Source organism: Myotis daubentonii, chromosome 3 (genome assembly GCF_963259705.1).
Source record: "Myotis daubentonii chromosome 3, mMyoDau2.1, whole genome shotgun sequence".
In the NCBI taxonomy this organism is placed as follows: domain Eukaryota; kingdom Metazoa; phylum Chordata; class Mammalia; order Chiroptera; family Vespertilionidae; genus Myotis; species Myotis daubentonii.
This window is the reverse complement of record NC_081842.1, coordinates 47,133,036-47,157,308: the sequence shown is the minus strand read 5'-3', so window position 1 is coordinate 47,157,308 and position 24,273 is coordinate 47,133,036. Positions and strand designations below refer to the sequence as shown.

Genomic DNA, 24,273 nt, shown 5'->3' with positions numbered 1-24,273 from the left:
GGGAACTATTAGTCAAACATACCCTGAGGGGTCCTTGACTGTGAGAGGGTGCAGGCCAGGCTGAGGGACAACCCCCCCCCCCGCCCCCAGTGCATAAATCTCATGCACTGGGCCTCTAGTACAGAGATAAAGAACACAATCATCATGCAGTTCAGGATTAGAGATCCCATGGGATTCAGGGGAGAATCACTTTTATCACCTGGAAGAAAATGAGCTCACCAGACAGGTGGGAAAAGGAACGTGGCAGAGGTCCTAGAGGTAAAACACGATCTACTCCTCTGACCAGTGAGGTACCCTGGGAGTCAGCATCCTCATCTACAAAATGGAACTCCCATTTGACCCAGTAATCCCACTGCTAGGAATATATCCTAAGAAATCAGAAACACGAATTAGAAAGGCTATATGCACCCCTATGTTCATAGCAGCATAATTTACAATAGCTAAGATTTGGAAACAGCCTAAGTGCCCATCAGCAGATGAGTGGATTAAAAACCTGTGGTACATCTACACAATGAAATACTATGCTGCTGCAAAAAAAACAACTCTTACCTTTTGCAACAGCATGGATAGACATGGAGAGCATTATGCTAAGTGAAATAAGCCAGTTAGAGAAAGATAAATATCACATGATCTCACTCATTTGTGGAATATAATGAACAACATAAACTGATGAACAAAAATAGATCCAGAGACAGAGAAACATCAAACACACTGTCAAACCTTAGAGGGAAGGCAGCGGGGGAATAGGAGCGGCGGACTAAATAATCAACCAAAGGACTTGTATGCATGTATATAAGCATAACCAATGGATACAGACACTAGGGGGGTGAGGGCATGTGCTGAGGGGTAGGGCAGTAGTCGGGGGGAGGTCAATGGGGGAAAAACGAAACATATGGTAATACTTTAAACCAGCGGTTCTCAAACTCAAACTGTGGGTCGCGACCCCTTTGGCGGTCAAATGAACCTTTCACAGGGGTCGCCTAAGACCATCCTGCATATCAGATATTTACATTACAATTCATAACAGTAGAAACATTACAGTTATGAAGTAGCAACGAAAATAATTTTATGGTTGGGTCACAACATGAGGAACTGTATTTAAAGGGCCAGAAGGTTGAGAACCACTGCATTAAACAACAAAGAATTAAAAAAAAAAAAAAAACATACTGACTACCCACATAGCTTAAAAAATATGCTAGCATTTGATTATGACTTAATATAATGTGATTACACATTTTAAAAATGAAAGAAAATAAAAATCCTGACCTAGTCAGTTTATAAGGGGACTTAGTGAGGCCTCCTAATACAGTATCCAACCTGGAGGTCAGACACTCAATACAATCCACGGGGTTTCTTTTCCATTCAGGCCAAGGCAGGGTAAAAGAAGGAAATAGGCATTATGCCCTCTCAGGCACTAGGTGGTAAGCTGCTGACTTAAACAATGTTTTATCATAAAATGTTCACAGGGCAGCCTGATAAAGGAGTTCCTGTGGTTGGTAACTCTCATACTTGGAAGCATTCCATTTCAAGACCTAAGCCTCCTTCACTTCCTGCTTCTCACTCTTACTTTTTCAGAGGGTCTGTAGGTTCTCAAGTTTATCTTGGGCACAGCTTTCTTTCTAAATGACACATAACAATTTCCACAGGCAAAAGTACTCTAACTTCTTCTTTCAGAAAAGGGCTTTTGGTTGCCCTGAGAATGGATCCAGTTCTACTCTTAGATGATCTGTTGGAAAGTGGACACAAATCAGTCCAGCTGGTTTGCTGGAGGTCTAAGGAATTTTGTCTTCTAAGATATGTTAACTAGGGTTGCTCAAAGGAAAACAAAGACCCAGAGTCAAATGAAAGCAAGCTGATGGCTTTCCCAACAAGCTTTCTAAAAGACATAGCATGCTAATGTACATTGTCAATACCCCAGAGGGTGTCAGAACATGCAGCACTTTCCAGGCTTATATGACCTCTCTTTTCAGAGCAGTATCTCCTTGGATTAGTATTCATGAAAAAAATGAAGGGTCAAAGTATGGTATAGGTAACCATCTATTACCCTAGAATCAACTCCTAGAAAGATAGTAAAGATGGTAAAGAATTTTTGGTATGCTTTTTCATCTTCCCATTCACTACCCTACTCACTGTTATCTCCCTTGCCTCTACAAGCCTCTTTTCCTCACCACTCCTCAACGCACACTGTTTTGTAAAGAATTTGCTAAACTAATCAGCACTCAATGAACTAACACTTTATTTTTCAGCACCCTGCATATTAGTAAATCTAATCCATCATCATTCCATTTGCACATCTCCTTTTATCCTAATCCCACTCATTCAAGGCCAAGTCAAATGTCACTTTCCCACAAAGCCTTCCTTGATCCCCTCCTCTCCATTCCAGTTGAAAATGATCATTCTTTTTACTTCTCTGAACTTTCTCAGTATAAAGTTTCTACTTCCTATTTTATAGTTAGTTGTGTGCCGTCTTGCCTTCCCCAGTTGGTTCACCCTCTGCCCTAATGCTTGCATACCTATCATCTTGTTTCAGCCTCACAACATGCTGGGAGGTAGAGAAAGCAGGAATAATAATACTTATTATCCAGAGACAATGTCACTTACTGGTTAAGAGAGAAGTTGGAGCCAGATTACCTGAGTCCAAGTCCTGGCTTTACCTTTAATGAACCAGGTAATCTCAAGCAAGTTGTATAATGTCTCTAGTTCTCAATTTTTCATCTATGAAATGGTTGTAATAACAATACCATCCTCAGAAGATGGTTGTGAGAATTAAGTGAGTTAATGATGCAAAATGCTCACAATACTGCCTAACTCAATAAGCATTTAGTAAAAGTCCCAGGAAGTTTAGAAGTGGCCAGGCCAGAATGTTCAGATTTAGGTCATATTTCTTTCCTCAAGAATGTTACATTTCCATATCGCTCATCTATTCAATACATATTTTTGAGCTCATAAATCAGCCAGGTGTGACTCTAGGTAACTGGGAAACAAACATTACTGGACAACTGGGAAATAAAGAAGACAGACAAGGCTCTGAACATATACACTAGCAAGGAGGAACCGGAGGCAGGAGGAAGTCCTTGCAAAAGTAAGATAACTAAACAAACAAGATCACAAAGTGTTTGTTTGTTTGTTTGTTTGTTTGTTTGTTTTGGTTTGTCCTCCTGTCATCTTCTCCATCCCAAGGATCCATTATCCCATTCTACTTTGACCAAAACTATACATAGAATGCTTCCTGGTTGACTTAAAGGTGTACTTCTAGAGTTCAACATTTGTTTAAAACCAATTTCTCCAGGGAATGAGCCAGAAAGAATTCCTAGATTTTTTCTAATTATCCTGCAAATGTATTTTGGGCCCTCCTTCCTCTACCTCAAAACCCAGGTGCTTCCTCAGTGGCTGACATGTGACTCAATAAAAGAATATTTTGTCTTGGCATTCAACAACCACGTCTAGACTTGCAACATGTTTTTATGTGATTTATTACCAGAGAGACATTTCACTACAAGAAAGTGTCATGAACAAAACTGTTGACCATTCTCTCCCTTCATAATTTCAGCTATTAAAGGAGTTATATAAAACTAATTCCATAATTTAATTCCTGAGGAACTTTGAAAATGATGCTTCTGCATCTATGTAAATAGTCATTCATCCTCTCTCCCATCTTTAAGACACATTTTTTTTAACTATGAGAAACATTTTCTCTAATTTAATTTTATTATATTCAAACTTAAAGGCTTTTCATGTTCCTTGATCATTTGTCATGCATACAATCTCTACCTAGATTTGTAATTCACCTGTTTATCTTCCTATCCCACCCTTCTGGGGAATACACACAGAGCTGTGCCCTGCATGGTGAATGAAGGTGGTAATGGTTGTGGGTGTCTGAAATGGAGGGAAGGAGAAAGGGATGCAATAACTAAAATTCCAAGTGGTGGGTGTCCACCCTCCTTCCCAAACTGGCTGAAACTCTCTAGCTTAAGCAATAGCACTCATACCCTTAACCAAAAGCAGCTGAAATATCTGCCAAAGCTTCTATACCTCTCTATATCTGTACTTGTTTTTTTAAACATATTTTTAATTGATTTCAGAGAGGAAAGGAGAGAAAAAGAAAGATAGAAACATCAGTGATGAGAGAGATTCATGATCAGTTGCCTCCTGCATGCCCCACTTGAGGTTTCAGCCCACTACCCAGGCATGTGCCCTGACCAGAAATCCAACCATGACCTCCTGGTTCATAGGTCAATGTTCAACCCCTGAGTCACACTGGCAAGGCTGTACTTGTTCTAAATAATGGTCTTTGCTGACCTTCAATCTATTAAATTGGAAAGTTTATTAAGACTAAAAAGATGCAAAAATTAAAATCAGACCTAGATGTGATCTAAGCTGGTGGTACTGCCCTCAGCTCTCATTCTGGAGAATCCTTTGCCACTAAATCAACTTCCATGGAAGCCTCACAAAAGCACAGATAGAACCTGAGGCTGGATTAGCCAAGATCAGTTGCCATGGCAGAAATAAGCCACCAAATCAGAGAATGCTGGCTCTAGATTGTCCAGTACAGTGGTTGTCAATAGGTAGGTATGTTGGTTGTTTAAGCAGTGGAATCATTTATTTAAATGAAATAGTATATAAAACTAAATTAAAAGAAATGCAAGAGTAGAGTTACTCAGGTAGAAGGTCCCAGAGTTCTCAGGGTTTGCTTTGCACCCCATCATCTGAGACTGTACATCCACCCAAAACCTTGGGGATCCTTGAAGCCTAAATTTAAAATCACTGATCTAATCTAAGTTCAACATTGACAATTCTTCAGAGGAAACTAAGGCCCAAAGATCAACAGTGGTCCATGGACACAGAGACAGTATTAGAGCCATATGCATGGTTCCTGTAAGAAACCATGGTGCTTTTTCCAAAATATAAAATATTTATGTTTTATGATCCTGCACTTTTAGTAGGATTAAGAAGTTGGTAGAACCAATATGCTAAGCAAAATGTTTAAATACATCCAAGGTTAAGGAGTGGGCAATGGCAAATAAGGCCATGTGAATTATACCTTGGGAAACCCCACTTGGAGAAATACAAACATCCACTCTATATGTGAAAAGTTTCAAGTGATGGTTATGTAGTCAAAATAACAAAACTACATAGGAGAATTGTTTTTAGTTGTCATACATAAATGTGTCAGGCACAAAATCAAACCACTCTAAAATGATGTGAAACCCATTCAATTCTAAGTATAGAAAAACACAGCAGCATTTATGTAAGGTGTGGGAGACATGTAACCCAAATGTGTTTCTTGGGTTAGTAACACAAAGTAGAAATTCACTAAAAAAGTGTGAGAAGCCTACAAGAAAGAGCATTGAGCAAAAAAACATTGTGAGGCACATTAGATATAATAGTCATATGATTAACAAACTGTCACATCAAACTTTCCTGCAACGTGGGAATACTTTGACACTTCATATTTTTAAAACTGACATTTTGATTCATTACTGTAAATAGCACGTTGGGTAAAATATTGTGACAAGAAACAGATCATATATATACATATATATGCACTCTATATATTACATGTGAATATTTTCCCTAGCTCTGTAAGGCTTTAGAATACAGGAAACTTTTTCTTACAGTGACAGTTTGGGTCAATATGTAAACAGGCTATTGCACTCCTAAACTACCATTTCTCTTGTAAGTAGGCAGATGGACAATGTTTCCTCATTCCACAGAGAGCCTATGAAGCAGAGGGATCTCAAAAGTGATAAAATGACTTCTAACAAGATTTGGAATATGCCTGCCAACTCAAGTGAAAGATGTTATAAAACTTCTTTTAATTGAAAGCACCTGAGTTCACAAAATTCATTGCCACCAATATATGTAAAACCTTTCTCGTGTCTTCAGGGGGCTCCCAGTCTACTCAGAGAAGCAGAGACACACATATACAATTCTAAAGTAAGGCCGACTGCTTCAAACATACAACAAGGGTACAAAACACTGCGATTTTTCCTTTTTCTTTTTTTCCTTTCCTTTAGTGTGTATGGGCATTGCTTATAATAAATAACATGATTTCTAAATCATTGTTCAGAGCAATCTGATTCAATTGAATTAAACAAAGTGTGGGCATCAAAGGGGAAAGAAAAAAATTAGAAAGCTTGCAAGAATACCCAGATCCCCAAGACAAACTTTGTTCTCAAAGAATATATAAAGATAGTGTTTGTTCCCCATCTAATACCAAACAGTACAATTTTCCAACTTTTCACTTCACCTACAGCTGTAAAACAAAATATAAAATGTCCATCCTCCTGAATATGCAAGTTTCTATTTCAATTTTTTTAGGTAATTCTAAAATTATTATGTACTTTCAAAGTATAGACAACTTTATAAACACACACACACACACACACACACACACACACACACACACACACACACACACCTACCAGAAATAGATTTACAAGCATATTTATCTTATGTGTTTTCTCTCTGGGCGTTATGTCATTATTATTCAACTCATTCTCTTTAAACACCTGGAAAGTTAGATACTGAAAGGAAACATAAGATCTATATATATCAAGATATTGTATTCACTGCAAATAAGCTTTGCTTCTGTACTAAAATTTAAATTAGGTAATGATGTTCTTCCTCAGCATATAATTTAAAAGGAAAAAAAAAAAAAAGACTGCTCCACATTTGTGGTTTTCTAGAAAGGATGCAGAAATGCTATCAATCAAACTCCGAATCACATTAAAGTTAGAAAAGTGTAATAGATATTATTTAATGAATATGACAAATCTTGAGGAAAACCTACAAAATATCAATATCAACCAAAATCTAGGCTTTAGCTACAGCACTAAAAAAAAAAATATTGCATCCTTCTTTGTAATTAAAAAAAAAAGTGCTCTCATTGTTTTTCTTAGCTAGATGAGTCAATTCATTTAGGGTAGAAGGCTTTGCTCCTGATGTGCTGAATGTATCCAGATTTATTTAAAGTTGAAAGAGTTTTATACACTATTCTGAAGTCCATTTCAAACTAAATAATATAGCAAATAAGCAAATTAAAGGATACAGCAGTTTTCCCCCTGACTTACTGGGGGGGAGGGGAGGGGGAATCAGCACAGCATTGTTCAAAACATTACAATAAGTCACTGTGGGAAACTGAGTCCTTATAATTAATTGTCTAAACTCTGAAGGGGTAGGTTATAACCTTAAAAGATTGGAGACTCCTCAATAGAAGCTGAGCCACTGTTATGGAACCACCCTTCCTTAAGTACTGGGAAGGAGCTTAAGTAACATCATAACATTTGAAGACAGAAGACCCAGATGCAAATAAATCTCCACCATCTATTACTTGAAGTGAATTTGGGCAGCTTACATGACTTTAATTTCTTCATTGTAAAATGAAGATAATACTAGACAGCATACTGAGTTTTATAAAAATTAACTACGATTCTACAAGAAATCTGACAGAATCCAAATTGGTGAGAACACTGTTCCCCAAAATCAAAATTTGCCCATTTTTACTGTCAATTAATAAAAAATTTTAAGAGATCACCTGAATTCAACTCAGTTCAGCTCAATAAAAATTTACTCAATGTTCATCATATGTGAATTAATACTATGCCAGGTGCCATGATTGAAAGATGGGAGAGGGTGTATGAGGGGAAGTGAAGGAGGGAGCAAGAAAGGAATGGAATATGGTCACAATTTCTGCCCCAGGACCCCATAATCTTGTGGATGAGAAAGCATTTCATATATGAACTACCTGAAGAATACGTAATACTGTAAAGTAAAATAAATAAATAAATAAATAAATAAATAAATAATAACCAAAAAGTGGCGCTGACAATGGCTCTTATGGTAGTTTAATGCCCAGTCTTACTTAAGATCAAAAGGGAGCAATAAACATGATTTTGTTTTCCCCTGCTCCTCTGAGCATCTACTTCTCAGTGACCAATCTGGAATCTGACAGAAAAGACTCTCTGCAGATGGGCACTGCTGAGTGGCACCCCGGGCATTTACCCTGGACATGAATCGCCCCCACACTACCCCGATCATTGCCTCCTCTGCCCATTCCTAGGGACAGCAATGTGCCCAGACCTGGTTCATCTCCATCCACAGCCTTCCAGGCTGAAAAGGGCCCTTAGGCAGGAATAAGTGTGACAAAGTCTTAACATTTGAGGGCTGGGAATCAGAAGACCTGATATCCTCCCCCAGCCTTGTCCCCACTTCACTCTGTGACCTTGAGCAAGTCACTTCCACTCAATGAACTTCAGCAGCTTCACCCATGAAACGAGAGCAGAGGATATTTAAAAGCCCTTCTTTTTTTCCCCCAATATATTTTATTGATTTTTTACAGAGAGGAAGGGAGAGAGATAGAGAGTCAGAAACATCGATGAGAGAGAAACACGGATCAGCTGCCTTCTGCACATCTCCTACTGGGAATGTGCCCGCAACCCAGGTACATGCCCTTGACCGGAATCAAACCTGGGACCTTTCAGTCCGCAGGCCGACGCTCTATTCACTGAGCCAAACCGGTTTCGGCTAAAAGCCCCTCTTGGTCCTAAACATTCAATGCCGGTGCCCTCACCTCCAGCTTCCAACAGTCTCCAAGTGACAACTGAGGGCTTGCCAGTCACACAGCTCCCACAGAGGCACTGACATGACCACATCAATGGTTTCTATTGTGGGGAAGGTCAGGGACTCCTTCAGAAAAATAGCTGATCTAAACAGAGCCCAAGGAGTGTCATGGCAACACTGCTCGCAAGCTGCCAGAGGTAGGGAGGAAACGCAGCCAATCTGCGTGTGCAGCTGCCACATTTCAGAACAGCACTCAAACCTCGTTAATATCATCTTGCTTAATACTGAGTCCCATAGATCATAAGCTATTTTTACTGTGTATTTAACAGATTTGCGTGTCGCCTTCCCTGCCAGCATTTTCACAGTCTGGGCAGAGGACTCTGCCATCAGAGAGCCTTCAGGACCGAAGGCCACCCAGGGTTAGCTCAGGAGAAGGAGGGAAGGGGAGAAGAAAAATGAATAGAAGGAAGAAAAACATACTCAGTGGTGTTGGAGGCTCAGAGGAGGAGGGCGTAAGATGTAATAAAGGTGAGAACAAGCCAATACTACAAACACTCAAGTGTGAGGTCCTCAAGTCCCAGCTCTCCAAAGACTCAGTGCTGAATGTGTAGAGAGAGAGTGGGAGACCTGAGTCCTCTCTTGTACTTGGGTCAATACATGCCCTGCCACCTCAGTTTTGATCACAGCCTCTGGTTGCTTTCCCTGGCCTTCACAATCTTAGAGTCATCACATGGGCTGCTCTGCAGAGCCCTATGCCCACATTGTAGGAGGTAAGCACATGTCCACTACTGTGTGCTCTTCAGAGCATATAGGGAAGGGCTCATGCTAAATGTCCTGCATACAACCTGGCTTCCCTCATGTAGGAATGGGAATTCTACCTATAACAACTGATCAAGCTAATCAATGTGAAAGCACCCGTCACATAGTAGATACCCAATAATCGTCTGCTGCTTTCCATCTGTTTCATACAGCAGTAGAGCCATGTGTACCACCCTCATCCTCAATGGTCTTCATAGAAAAGAGCAACCCAGGCAAGGCCTGCTAAGTGGTGAGCAGGAGCTCGGGCCCCAACCATCCCTTTACTAATTGGTCAGATAGGGGCACCAGTCTCAGACCTGCTGCTATCTGGGCAAGAAAAGTAGGGTAAGTCATTTCTTTCCTTGGAGGGGGTCTCAACTAAACAGATGATTTTCATGTTCCTTTCTAGCTCTGAAAGTCTATAAGCCTGTAAGTCTCATATGCATCTTAAAAACAAGCAACAAGCCAGGGGGTGGGAGGGGAGAACACCGAAGAACACAGTTATGTGCTTCTTTATTGAGCATGATGTCCAGGGCACTATGCCAGGAGCTAAAGAAAATTCAGAGAAGCAGAGAGTAGTCCTAAGATTCAGAAACCTAATATGTATATGCAGGAGACAGGGGGAGAGAGGAGGAGAGCAAACATGGAAAGATGGCAATATAAAATAGAGTTTAATTATAAAACAGAGTCCCATGCTAATGCTAAGATTATACTTCAGAGCCCAGGGGTAGAGAGAGAAGACTTCCCTGGAAGGAAACACATGCGCTAGTCCTCCAGGCAGAAAGGCAAGGCCCACACAGGCAGAAATGAAGCAAGGTGGCGTTTCATCAGAGCCAGTCCTCTCCAGAGGAAGATCATCAGTAACTAAGATGATTAAATGTCTTATTTGTTTTATGTCTTAGATCATTTTAGAATTATGTTTCATACATTAAAGGCTAATAATAATGACTATTACAGTAATAATGGTCACCCCAGCCACCCATCATCATAACGCTATGTGGGGCAGTAGGGAGAGCACTGGAATAGGGAACAGGACATTGGGTTCTGGGCCCGGTGCCATTGACACCATCAGCTGCCAGGGTTCAGCCAAATGGCTCACTGGCTGTGGAATAAGAGAGCTTGTAGAATTCCAGTTGGAGCTCTTGAGGCTCCTTGAGAACCAAATTGCTAAAGCTCATGTTTTGCAGATAAAGAGACCAAGGATCACCAGAATATAAGTGATTTCTCTCAAATACACATTTCGGTCATCTATGCCCAGTTCTCTGGATAGAGCTGGTACTCGCCTGCTTCTGGGTCTCACCTCAAGCTGATCCTTACCTGCCAGAGATTTCCACTCGAGTCCCTGTAATATGACATCAAAGTCCATGTAATCATTTCTCAAAGCCAACTCCAGTCTCTGCTTTGTAATATAGCCCCAGGTATAAAGAGTCCCCCAAATTCTCTCACTCACATAGTATAATTACTGAGCTCACATATCACACTGAGTATTGGCTGGCTTGAATCAAATTAACCTCTCACACCTGCCAGCTCCCTCCTTCAATTTCTTAGCAAGCCACCTTGCTTGGTAGGTGCTAAGCAAATGCTCTATTAAGTCAGGTTGTTCTGGAACCTTAGTTTTCTGACACTCAGCCAAGTATCTTAGTTTTCTGACACTCGGCCGCCTCCGATCATCACAAGCCAAAGTGTGTGCAATCCCCAGAGCAGCCAAAATAGTTTCAACTACCTCCAAATCCATCAAGCTATTTATCAGACTGACAAAACGTGTAGCAAGAAAGAAGAGACGTAAAGGAAAGGAGACTAGGAGCAAAGGGCATGTGCTACAAATAGAGTAACAGGAGCACTCGTATTATCATTCCAGTTTTATAGGAAAGAAATGTCCAGTGCAGAGGGTCAGTGGCTGGCCCAGGGTCCACTACAGAGCCCCAGTGGGACAAGGAGGTTCAGTTCTGCAGTTAAAAGGGCACTGATTTTCCCCCTTGCAGTAAACTGGCAGGTGGAAGTCTCAACACTTAACCATCAGCTGGGCAGGCCCATCCGGACTACTGCAGAGGGTGAAAGACATCTGCCAAGGAAGAGCATAACAGCCATCTATAGCAGTGATGGTGAACCTTTTGAGCTCGGCGTGTCAGCATTTTGAAAAACCCTAACTTAACTCTGGTGCCGTGTCACATATAGAAATTTTTTGATGTTTACAACCATAGTAAAACAAAGACTTATATTTTTGATATTTATTTTATATATTTAAATGCCATTTAACAAAGAAAAATCAACCAAAAAAATGAGTTCGCGTGTTACCTCTGACATGCGTGTCATAGGTTCGCCATCACTGATCTATAGCAAAGATTTTATACTGAAGGACACTCAGCCAGTAATGTTGGAGTGAAAGCAGTCAGAAAGATTTAGGAGGCAGACCTGTGTAATTCCAGAGGCAACCCAAAGCACATATCATATAGGAATTAAAAAAAAACAAAAAAAACTTTTAACCCATGAGAACTCAGATGCCAGCACATGTAGCGATGGACCCAGCTAGACAGCAAAGGCATATTGGCACCACTGTAATTTGTCCATTCACCAATATGCTTCCCAAAAAAACACCCATATGCTTTCTTTTAGCTTCCATATGCTTTTTTAGCAAGGAAACTAAAACATTTCATTAGTTTTCAGTAATTAATAATTACTTATTTCACAATAGTCACCCTCATTAAAAAACGAAAATAACTGATTAAGCTGCAGGATCCTGGCTTTCAACTCAAGCTTTTATATATTTTTTTAAAAAAATTCTCCCCCTCTAGGAATTGAGTAATAGAGTAAAACAGCCAGTGTGGAAATATTCACACTACGGAGAATGAAGAGTTATCATACACACAGCCCAGCATTCCTCTCGACTGAGACATCAGGGTTTAATGAAAAGAACATGGATTCGGAGCAGAAAGACTTGGGATCCAATCCCAGTTTGACCCTTAGTGAATAGTACTTCTGAGGAAACATAGGGCGTTGAAAAGATAAAGCCCGCTGCATGCCTTCAACCAGCCTTCAAGTATTCCCAGGGAGCAACTTCACAGGATTTCTTCCCACTATCGCAAAGCATGGGTAAGGCATGCCCAGAATGCTGGCAGCATGCCCATCATTGTCGGCAGGCCATGGCCAATAGCCTTGAAATTGATCTGGGGCCTGCAACATTCCTTTTCATACTCTAATGAGCATATGAACTACCTGGGGATCTTGTCAAAATGCAGATTGAGATTCAGGAGGTTGGGAGTGTGGCCTAAGATCTGCATTTCTAACAAGCTCCCAGTGAGGTGGATATTCCTGGTCTTCAAACCAAATGTTGAGAAGCAAGGACCTAAAAAGTATCAAGATAAAGTTAGGAAATGGCATCTATAAAAACAGCACAGCAGTGCCTGTCTCACTATGGTGAGGATCATTAATTATATTGCCAACAGTGCTTCTGAGTATTGAACAGCACAAAAGTATTTCACTTATCATAACAACAGTCCTGTCAGTCAAGTATGATTTCCATTTTACAGACAATAAAACTGAGATCCAAAGAAACCAAGTAATGCATGCAAGGTCATACAGCTTCATATGCTGTTTTCCCAATTCAGGTATATATGCCTGTCTGTGTGAGTATAAGTCAAGAAAGATAGAAAATCAAAATAGTAGATATGATAGTAGAGTGCTGGAATGAATTCTGGTTCTTGTTCTCCCTCCGTGTCCCCATCTGCAAGATGAAGGTGTTGCCCTAACCATCTCTGAGGCCTCTTCCATCTCTGACACCAACTTGGCTCCCATGTCTCCCACATATACTCACAGTGGGTCGTTAAGCACTGAGCATTAACTTCACACATGTGGCAGTCATTACATCTTGGCACGATCCAGTTTCTAGCTGCTCACATCTGCATTTGTGCTGATTTATGCATGGTCAGAAGTCTATCTCTGTTAAAATCCCACACTCAATATAACAGGGAGAAAACAACAAATGGATTCCCCAAGGAATTAAAATTCCAATTCAGCTGATAACTCACTGTATGATCAGGGTAATTTGACCCTTATCACTCTTTGTCACCTCCATCTCTCACTTTCAAAAATGGAGGAACTGAAACCACTAACCTGAGAGGAGTTTTTTAAAAAGGAAAAATATGAGTTATTTATAACACAGTTTATACAACTATCCAACATTTCTGATTCTACATTAAGGTACCAGATAAGCATTTAATTAATTACCTGTCATATAATTGATTTCTAAGGGTTATAGTATTGTTTCATTGTTCCTATTTGTATTCAGTATTATCTCTGCAGATACTCACATATTTGGGAGAAAATCTAGATTTAAATCCAGACTGTGCTATTTATTAGCTGTATGACTTTGGGCAAATTACTCAACCTCTCTGATCTTAGTTGCTGCATATGAAAAATGGGAAAAATAATTTCTACTTTATGAGATTAAATGAAATAATATATTAAAATGGCTGACATTTAGGATATTGTATGATATAAGTAATTTTAACGAGTGAATGAATGAATGAAGCAAGCAGGATAGGATTTTCAATAGTAAAACATCACTCATCAGTTTGACACAAGTAAAAGGCCAGAGTCATGCTCATAAATAAGGCTGAGACTCAGAGTAGAAAAATATGTGAATTATGGGAAAAATCCCACAACAACAGGAAGTGTATGTTACTCAAATGTCACCTCTGACTTCCCACTCTAAAATTATCTTTTGCTTAACCTAGAACCTAAGTATGGCCTTCAAAAGGTCTACAAAATTGAAAGTATAGACAACATTTTCTAACCTTTTTATAGATTCATATATGAGATTCCAAATATTCCATAACCCTCTCCCCTACTCCCAAGCACACACACACTCACACATATATGCTTGTGCACGCCCACAGACACACACACACACACACACACACACACATAAAGAACAACAGTATTAGGCAAATACCTTTACAGAAAGGGTAAACTGTCAACTGAGCAACAAATAATGACTTCCAATTCAGAGAGAGGGGAGCTGAATTCAAGACCAGACTTGGGGGCAAACTTGCTATGGGACTGAGGGCAAAACAGAAATTCATGAAAACCAGAGCTGGGGGAACCTTTGTTCTCAGCTGTTCTACCCTCCTCCTTCTCCCATCTCATTCATGGAGAAAGTAAGGTTCAAAGGAAGATCATCCCTTCACCAAAGTCATATCCAATAAATTATATACAGAATTTGAACCTCACACTCAATGAAATGATTTCCACAGTCTGTATCTCAGTATTAGGAGGACCATGATTAGTGTTTATATCCAGAGGCTTCTACATTATCTTCTAATTAATAGATAATTACTATTCTCTTCTCTGGACCTAGAATTGTCATGAAAACATGAGTTTGGTTTTGGCAAAGTTCATTCCAGCTGCTTCTCAGTCCCAGCCCAGTCCCACAAGAGTAAGGCAGAGAGAAAACCCGAAAGTGAGAGATGCTGTTATTAATCTTGTGTAGCACGGCAACTGGGAATTGCAGGCCTTGAGCTATATTTCTCTCTGTTGGCTATTATTCTCCTGTTCTCTTGATTATTATTCCTTCATATGTCTTCTCTTTATTGATGTCCCCAACCATGCACAGCAAACAGTCAGCTAAAAGCTCATCCTCAGCTTCCTATCATTCACTGGATCAGAAAACAGGTGGAGGAAAGAGATCAGGTTATGGAGTAGAGTAACATGGGGAAAGATGATGTATTTTTATTTTTCTAACCAGGAACTTGATGTTACTGGAGGTAGTGTATGACCAACACATAAATGCCCAATCAATTCAAATGTATAATTACAAGCTCTTTTAGTATGTAAAAGATTCAAAAGCTAAATAGAAAAATAACTACTTTCACACAGGGTCTCGCGTAGAGTCATAGAATTTTCCTATGATTTTGGAAAAGTAGAAGCGGAAGGGAGAAAGAAGGGGCTAGGAAGTAACATCACAGATAATAAGACATTTGACTAGAAGCAATGCCTTTATCAACTGGTCCTACTCCATCTGTTGTGAGATGTTGAAGTGGGCCCTAGAGAGAAAAAGTGACTTGCCTGAGGGACATGGCCTGAGCTGGGATTAGAATTCGATTCTCATGACTTCTGGTTCACATACCATAACATAAAACATACTGCTTCACTCCCCAAAACAATGCTATCTTATCCAGGTAACTACAAAAGATAATTTAATTTAAAACTACTGCCTCTATACCCACCTCAGAAAACAATAAATGATGAATTTGATTTAATGCAGACTAGGGTTGTTCCATCAAATTGTAATAAACAAGTCACTTTAGCAATATAAACAAGTCCATGAAAATTAATTGGGTATTATTCATCCTTGCTAATAAATCAGACTGTGGAAAACAGGAATAATCAACGGTGTTCAGGAAGCCAGAAGCCGGTTCTTGTTCAAGTACAGATCTTGCCTATTAAAGAACATTGGGTATCAGCTCAAAATAGTAAACAGGGTATACAGTTTCAGATTCCATAAAGTGCAGCTTTAAATAGTCTTGGTTTGGAAATGGGACAGGGAACACACCACAGTCAGTGGATCAACATTAAGAGCAGAGAAAAACAATGATTATACTCATTAAGTGGGTACCTGTTGACACATCTACTGTCAAGTCTAATTATTTATTTAAACTGTTATTCTCTCTTCATTACTGCCACTGATACCAATTCTTACCACAAGATTATTTTAAATTCTATAGCAGGTTCCCAAGATATTTCCTTCTCCATTTTCCAAAGGTTATTTGGAAAGGTTTTATCCTTCTCTCCCCACCAGCACCTAACTCCAAAATTCAGAAGATATAAAGAGATGGATAAATGATAGATAGATAGATAGATAGATAGATAGATAGATAGATAGATAGATAGATGATAGATAGATAGATAGATAGATAGATAGATAGATAGATAGATCAAGATGGATAGATAGGAAATCCCTCTTTCTTACGAACAATTTTTCCAGGCTTGATTAAACCCCTATTTGTAGTTTCAATATGGGTTTCAGTGAAAAGGAGGATGGCAGTTTACCATTTTTCAAAGCTTATTCTATTAAGCTTATTCTATTAATATTTAACAATTAGCACTTAGAGAAAAGTTAATATGTTTGCAGTTTCTAAATGAGTAAGTTAGATCTCTAACAGAGCTATCAAAATCTATTATTACATGCCTATAGTCATTCTTTTTTGATATATTTATCCATGAAAATACATGAAATACATGAGAAAGGAGAGTTTTTCAGGGGTATTTTATGGACTATAGAGGGATTGAATGATGGGCAGGAGCCATTCTTGTATTTTTAGCCACTACCACTTCTTGTAACCCTCTCTTTGCAGTCATGAGAATAAAATCTAACTAACACAAGTGGCTGCTACATCTGATCTAATTATAGAGGAGTTTAGCCACCCATATACCACCCGCCTTATTTGCACATGACATGTTTTTTATTCAATTTTATGGTGAATATTAGCTTTGAAAATCATATTAATGTAAAACCATAATTTTCACTTAATTCTAAATCGCTAACTCCTACAAATATGGAGCCATGTCGATAAACTTCAATTCTTTTCAATGTCTATGTAACTAAAGTCATCTTACAAGTTCAAGATCATGTAAGATCATGAAAATAACATAAAAAAGAAATAATAATATTAAGCAGAAGCATTTACATTATTTTTATGTTGATATCAGATCTTCCAAAAAGATGCTAGGATACCAATCCTACAGTTAGGAATACCATATTAACTACTACCCCTCTTTTTGCCTAAGACTTCTAAATGATGTCATAGAACTCAGGAGAGAGAACCTGGAAGTGCAGATATCAGCTAGTTAAGAGGTAGGAAAAAATTCAGATTCTGAAACTTTTACAACTATCATGCTTCTTTCAATTTTTTTTCTGGCATCCATTTTCTGGACAAACTTAAGAATGTATTCTTCAGGGAAAGTCCAATCTCCTTCACACAGGTCCTTTAAGAGAGTAGCATGCAGATATTATGGGTCCTGGATTTCAAGACTCTAACTCATTTTATTATTCCTAGGAATTATGGTTGTTGTAACCTTGGAATATATATTTTTGAGATGTTTTGGGGAGCAGATAAGAGATGGTGATGGACCTAAATAGTAAAGTTTGGTCCTTTCAGAGCCAAGTAAAACTGGCAGCAAAATGGAATGAAAAAATGCACTCAAAAAAGGGGCCAGGAGCCTGGTTGGCATGGCTCAGTGGTTGAGCATTGACCTAAGAAACAGGAGGTCGTAGTTGAATTCCTAGTCAGTGCAAATGCCTGGTTTCAGGCTCTATTCCCAGTGTGGGGTGTGCAGGAGACAGCTGATCAATGATTCTCTCTCATCATTGATGTTTCTATCTCTCTCTCCCTTCCTCTCTCAAACAACAAAAATATATTTTAAAAAAAAATAGGGGCCAGGAAACTAGAGAGAAAGTCCTCCTGTCAAATGGTATTGAAGCATACAAGATGACAATAGATAAGAACATTCTAGTACATAGCATATTATAAACACTTAAATACTCATTAAATCAAAATCTTCTGCATGGCCCAGATTTTTGAGCTTTTGGTATTAAACCTTAAGGAGTAAGAATGGAAAGGGGAAATTAAGTCAAGGAGACATAAAACGAGGGCAGTTCATTGTCTTGATCATTCTTCAGTTTGGGTGCTCATGAAAGACCTTTGTGTTTCTTCTGTTGGGAGTGAAATCAACTTTAAACATTATTGCCTACGATGCCTATTAGCATTTCATAAGCATGAAGCCAATCCTCTCTTACCTCGTAGGATGGTCAGTGGACACAAGCTTCAGCAAACTTCAACACTAGTCTGTAAATGAAAGATTGGGAAAAATTACTCTTAGGTACTAAGACATATTTATTTCTAAATAATCATAAACACTTATATCTACATAGTGGTTTCTTGTTTTGCAAAACATTTTCACATTCGTATTCGCATTTCACCCCACACCAACCTGATAAAGAAGCAGGAAGAGATTATTCTACTGACTTCATAGGTGGGGAAACAAAAGCTCACTGAGGGATAGAGAAGATGAGAAGGGAACCAACATCTCTCTCACAATAAACTGCACAAATACCATGTGAAGTGGGTATTATTGTCTTCGTTTTATAGATGTGGAAACTTGAGTTCAAGAAAGGTAAGTAACTTGCCAAAACTACATAGTACAGTATAGGGCAGGGTATGATTTTGGATCCTCTGGTCTAGTGGTCTTTTTCCTTATACCTCAGTTTCTCCTAATAAATGAGGTTGGGAAAACACAGACTTAACAGCTCATTGACTTGATCTACTAGATTGGTGAAAGGGGGAATAATAAGATAAAACTAACTATTTGACTGACATGAGGAAGTAGGACACACACACACATGGGATTTAGAGCTAGTCAAACTTGCCTTCCTCTCACCAATGGCCTTAGGCAAGTTACTGAGTGTCAATTTCCTTATATGTAAATGAAGATTATAATATCTGCTTTATAGCCAAAGCTCACTTAAACATTATTTGGAAAATTTTCCTCCATTATTTCATAACAATATATATGGACAGTGGTGATACACACAACTATAATATTTCTTTCTATGAGCCTGTTTTTATGATGAAACAATGATGCTATAAGCGTGATGCTAGAAAATAGCTTTGGGCTGGGTATTCTGTGCCCCTAAAATACTGCAATATTTATCTATTTCAATCTCACATAGCCTCACCTAACAACAACACAAAGAACTTCTGTTCTAAAAGGCAAAGCCTCAAAATAAAAAATCAAGTGGCTCCTCAGCCCCTAAACTAAGTCAAAGACTGCAGGCATATCTCAAGTCCTTTTAAAGTTTGTGCTTATATAGTGCCTTAGGTTCAGAGAGATGGTGCTTCTAATAAGACTGCAATGAAAGCATTTGCTTTAATACAATGGATAGATTTACTGAGAATTATAAGACCTCTAGGAAGTTTTTGTAATATATCCCATTTTCATATAAGACTCAAATCAGATTAAGAACAGAACATGGGCCTGGCCAGTGTCTCTCAGTGGTTGAGCATTGGCCTATGCACCAGGAGGTCACTGGTCAGGGCATATGCCCAGGCTGCAGGCTCCATCCCTGGCATGGGACATGCAGGAGACAGCTGATAAGTGTTGATGTTTCTCTTTCTTAGATGTTTCTATCTCTCCCTCTCTTCCTCTCTCCCTAAAATGCAATAAAACATTTTTTTTTAAAAAAAGAATAGAACATGATAGATAAGATGCACTACAAAAACTTCTTGTCATATGCCACCAAAATCAAAACATTAATCATGTGGAAAATATTGCATGACTGTTTTTGTTTTTCTTAATGATTTTTAAATTAATTTTTAGAGACAGAGGAAGGGAGGAGGAGGTAGGGACGGGGAGAGAGAGAGAGAGAGAGAGAGAGAGAGAGAGAGAGAGAGAGAGAGAGAGAGAGAGAGAGAGAGATTTCAATGTGAAAGGGAGACATTGATCAATTGCCTCCTGCATGTCCCCTATAGGGGACAGAGACTGCAACCTGGGTATGTGCACCAACCAGGAATCGAACTAGCAACCCATCCATGCATAGGATTATGCCCAATCAACCGAGCCCCACCTGCCAGGGTCTGCATGACTGTCTTATCTCAAATAATTGTCATTATAACCCCAATTTTACCAACAAGGAAACCAAATATCAATGATTACATGGTTAATATGAAACAGATAAAAAAATAGCCATGTGCCTTGACACGGAAACCAGTAAGGACCCTCCCACTCACAATGCAGCCTCCCATTCGGGAGTGCTCTACTTGTAGGGAAAGGGAAAATGAGTCTCTACCATAGAAAAGTCAATTGTCAAGGCACCAAAACACATTCAGTACTGAGTCCTGCTTCACTGGCAAGTGAAAGGAGAGAGAAAACTTCACATCTGTGGTCTAACCAGAAGGTAACACATTACTGAGCTGATGCAGAAGGAGTGTTAGATGCAAGGTTACAATGAACACTTTCTCAGCTCTTGCCAGTGAGGTTTCAAAGATGCAACATCCTTGAGCAAGCTCTCAAAACACAAGCCACAGAAACAACAGAAGTTGACACCATGAAATTTTCAATAAAGGGGACTTCATCAGTAAGTCTCAAGCAGTAGAAAAGCTGAAGCCTTCCAGCTAAGAAGGCTTCACCAGCCCTCATCACATTATTTTAGTGTCATGTGTCCTCAGGAACTCTTGTTTCCTGATGCAATGGAGTTCTCCACTAGACCCAGAAAGTGAACTGGGACAACTGACAAATCCCATTCTAGCATCTTGGTAATGAAGCCAGTATCCTTTGCTGCCTCTGTGTATTTCATGATTGCTGAACCAGAACCTGGCATGTCTGCATCCTTTGTCAAACCACCCATCCTTTTCCAAGAAAACATGTTCTCATCTCCAAAAGCAATTTCAAGCAAAAAAAGAGCCTGTACAATCAACCTCTAACTTACAAAACTTCAACTTATCAATTAGAATTATGCAAAAGCGTAACTCACCAAACCTAGTTGGGACTAATATCAAATAATTGATCATTTCTACTGCATTTTGGGGAAAATAGGAGGGAATAACTAAAACCAGAGGGGACATGAGAGTGAAAAGAACAAGGATGGAGAATAAAGGGGAAAAAGCAGAAAAGAATAGAAGAACATGAGAAAAGCAAAGCACAGAAAGACCTGTTTCAACAAGTTTTTCAGAAACCATGATACCTTTGAATCGACCACTGTATCCTAGGTAATTTTTAATCAATGTTACTCTAGGATGATGATTCTAGCATTACAAACAAAAATTCCAACCAATTGGAACTAGATTTGCTGAGACCAATGTAAAGGTACCTCTTAATACTTGCTACTTTATGAGTGCTGTATTTCCAATATGAAATATGAGAGAACCTTTAAAACTCCCACTAATCCCCAAAGTAGATAGCTCCTCAGCAGTGTGGTCTTAGATGTTCTTTCTGAATAGGGGATGTTATCTTGAAAACAACACTTGCATGAAGATTGAGGACCTGAGTTCTGCTCTTAGCCCTATAATTCCCAAATATTTTTAATTAAAATTTGCATAAAACATATATTTTTTGTTTATCTTTTCACAGGTCTTGACCATGGTTATCCCTAAACTACTGTGAAAAGGCCAGAAATTATTTTGTCTAGACTCTGTGCATTTTGGTAAGTTTTATGTGGTTGTAAAGGTGGTGGTGAAAGGATGACTTATACAAAGACTTGTTAATTAAACAATGTCATAATCTTAAGCATGATTATTAGAATATCTGTCCCCAAGAGCAATTGAAATGCTAGATTAGGACAAAGGCATTAGATGACAAACATGGAATGTCATCTACTGCCATCATCAAACCCTCTATGAAGAATATATTTAAATGTACTCTCTCACCCGCCACCCTCAGATAATTATCATGAATACGACATATTCCATGGCTTATGAATGATTTGGTTGTCTCATTAAAGTAATGTTTACCAGTATTTAATTGCTTCCCTACCTAATTTTAATTTCCTCACCTGTCAGCATCTATCAGAGGCACTGAGATCTTCTGACATTCTCGCTGATTGTGTTTAAATTAATCAGATTTTTGAAACGTAAATTGCTTTGGTCTAAAGGTAATGCTCAACTTCTTCATGTGATATTAATAAGGATTCTATCAAAAGAACTTATAATCTGGAAATTAAGTAAGAGGTTTGGGGAATCCTAAACAAAAATGTCAGTAGTACCTTAAAAAATAAATAATTCAACAAGTGCTATTGAACATACAGCACTCGCCAGCAATCACTTTGGGGTAAACAGAAGAGAGGAAACATGAAGCTACCTTAGAAAGTTTGGAGAAACAGGTAAAAAATAATTAATTAAGCTGAATTTACCTGGACTTAAGTAGCTGACAATCTGGTCACTCAAAATGTACATAATGTATTACCAATTGTGACTAGTTATATACATTATGTTTTCACACAGATTAATGATTTTACTCCCACCTCAATCTAGTAAGGTAAAATCGGTGTTATTGTTAGTAATAGTAGCAATATTCCCATTTGATAAGTGACAAAGCTGACGAAAAGAGTGGTAAAAAGACTCTTCCCTAGACACCTGTTTTGGGGATCTAAATAATTCAGAAAACACAGCATGATTACTTTGGAATAAAGAGAGAAAAATTATTTGCAAATCCTTCATACATAATTATTCAGTGCTAATTCTTGTGCTAATATCTATCAGTAAGAGTGCTTAAAACACTCAGGAAACCAAAAAGCACTAAACTGTTCTATAAGAAGTAAATGAAATAATGCATAAAAAGGACTTTGTAATGTGTCCTAACATCATGAGATCATTTTATGTATATACATATTATTATTCCTACTTTGGAATATGGATATATGCATTCATGCAGTAATCACCCAAAAGTGAGTCTATAATATCATCACACCTGTTTTTCAGTTATTCTGTTGATTTAAGGCCCTAAACTAAACAGAAAAATAAAAAATGTTGCTTGCATGCAACTGTGGGGAGGTTGGGGCGGCAAAGGTAACACATGGAACTTTAGAACCTAGAGGTCAATTTTCACAAAAATGACTTCATAATCAAATGTAACCAAGCTCAGTACAGGTCTTATTTTTCTAGTGGACTCTAAGACCCTACTTAACATTTAAGCATCCCCCACTGCTGTGAAGGTTTTCCCAATCCAAAAAGATTTGGTGAAGCAGTCTTATAGAAATGCCTTGTTCCATATCTAGATCACTAAAGTTACCACACTGTGTTATAACTTTTACTTGTTTGTATGTTGAAGAGAGAAACCTTGTCTAACTCAGTTTCTTAAATCCAAACCCAAAATCTAGAATATGGTCATTAGTAGGTACTCAAGAAAAAATTTATTAAATGAATGCATGAACAAATTTTAAAAAAGCATTCTGTGTAACTCCTCTAGCATCCTAGATCAATATTTTGGCAGTAGCAAAACAAAATTGTCAGTGCCAAAAAGGTGTTAGACTGATAGAGTCAGACTTGATCTCTGTTCAACAACCACGGTACTTGAGTTCTGGCTAAGAAAGAATTCAGAGGCAAGACTCAAACTATAAGATAAAGTTTATTTGAAAAGTCACAGAGGTAGGAGATGTGAGTAGTAGAAGAAATGGTCTCAGGAAACCAGAAGTAAAAGCAGGGCCTTTTGAGCTTAGGAAAAAGAAAGAGGCAAGGAAAATGAGGGGAGAGAGAGCCACACTGGGTCCTATATTATAAGGATATCTATCTTGAGGTCTCAAAGGAGGATTCCAATAGAATATCCATCATCTTTCCAGTTGTGTCCTTTCAGGGTCTTGGTCTCTACTGATTGGTCAGCACAAGGGCAGGTGACCATTAGTCAATACAGCTGGTCCTGATCAGCCCTGGTGTTACGTGTCCGGTTTTGTTGCTTTCCTGGGCCTGGAGCTGAAACATGACTGAGGTCTACCGGTATTTAATGAGGGTCAGAACCTCATTGTCCTGGGGGCTTAATGATTAAGGACTATTCTCTGTCTCTGGCCCCCTTGTCCATTCCCCCTCTAAGGGATCTAACTCTCATGACTGGCAACATTCCAGGGGAAGAAAGGTCAGGGAGTGTCCAAATTCCATGACCCGAGATATGAAAGATCAGGGGATCTAAATTGCATGACCAGAATATGCCAGGGGAAGAAAGATTACCCTAGGGGTAAGATCCTTGGTTTCCCAGTTTTGCCCATTGCTAGACACCAAGGGCTTTCTGCCCAGGTGATCTTCTGTACCTGGCCCATCGTCCTTGCTCTGCTCACGTCTGTCTAACTGCCTATCACAAATGCATCTCATATAAGAGGTGCTTGGTAAATGTTGGTTGGATTGAAATTAATTGAACATTTAATTTTCAAAATGT

General features: G+C 38.8%; 1 protein-coding gene across 13 annotated transcripts in view; it reads right to left on the bottom strand.

Moving 5' to 3' along the window:
- LPP (LIM domain containing preferred translocation partner in lipoma) overlaps positions 1 to 24,273 on the bottom strand; it is a 665,671-nt gene that overhangs the window by 471,239 nt on the left and 170,159 nt on the right. For all 13 annotated transcript variants that reach the window (XM_059687357.1, XM_059687363.1, XM_059687359.1 and 10 more), the window contains one exon: positions 18,155 to 18,203. The gene's annotated coding sequence lies outside the window, so the exon portion shown is untranslated. The remainder of the gene's footprint in view (positions 1 to 18,154; positions 18,204 to 24,273) is intronic.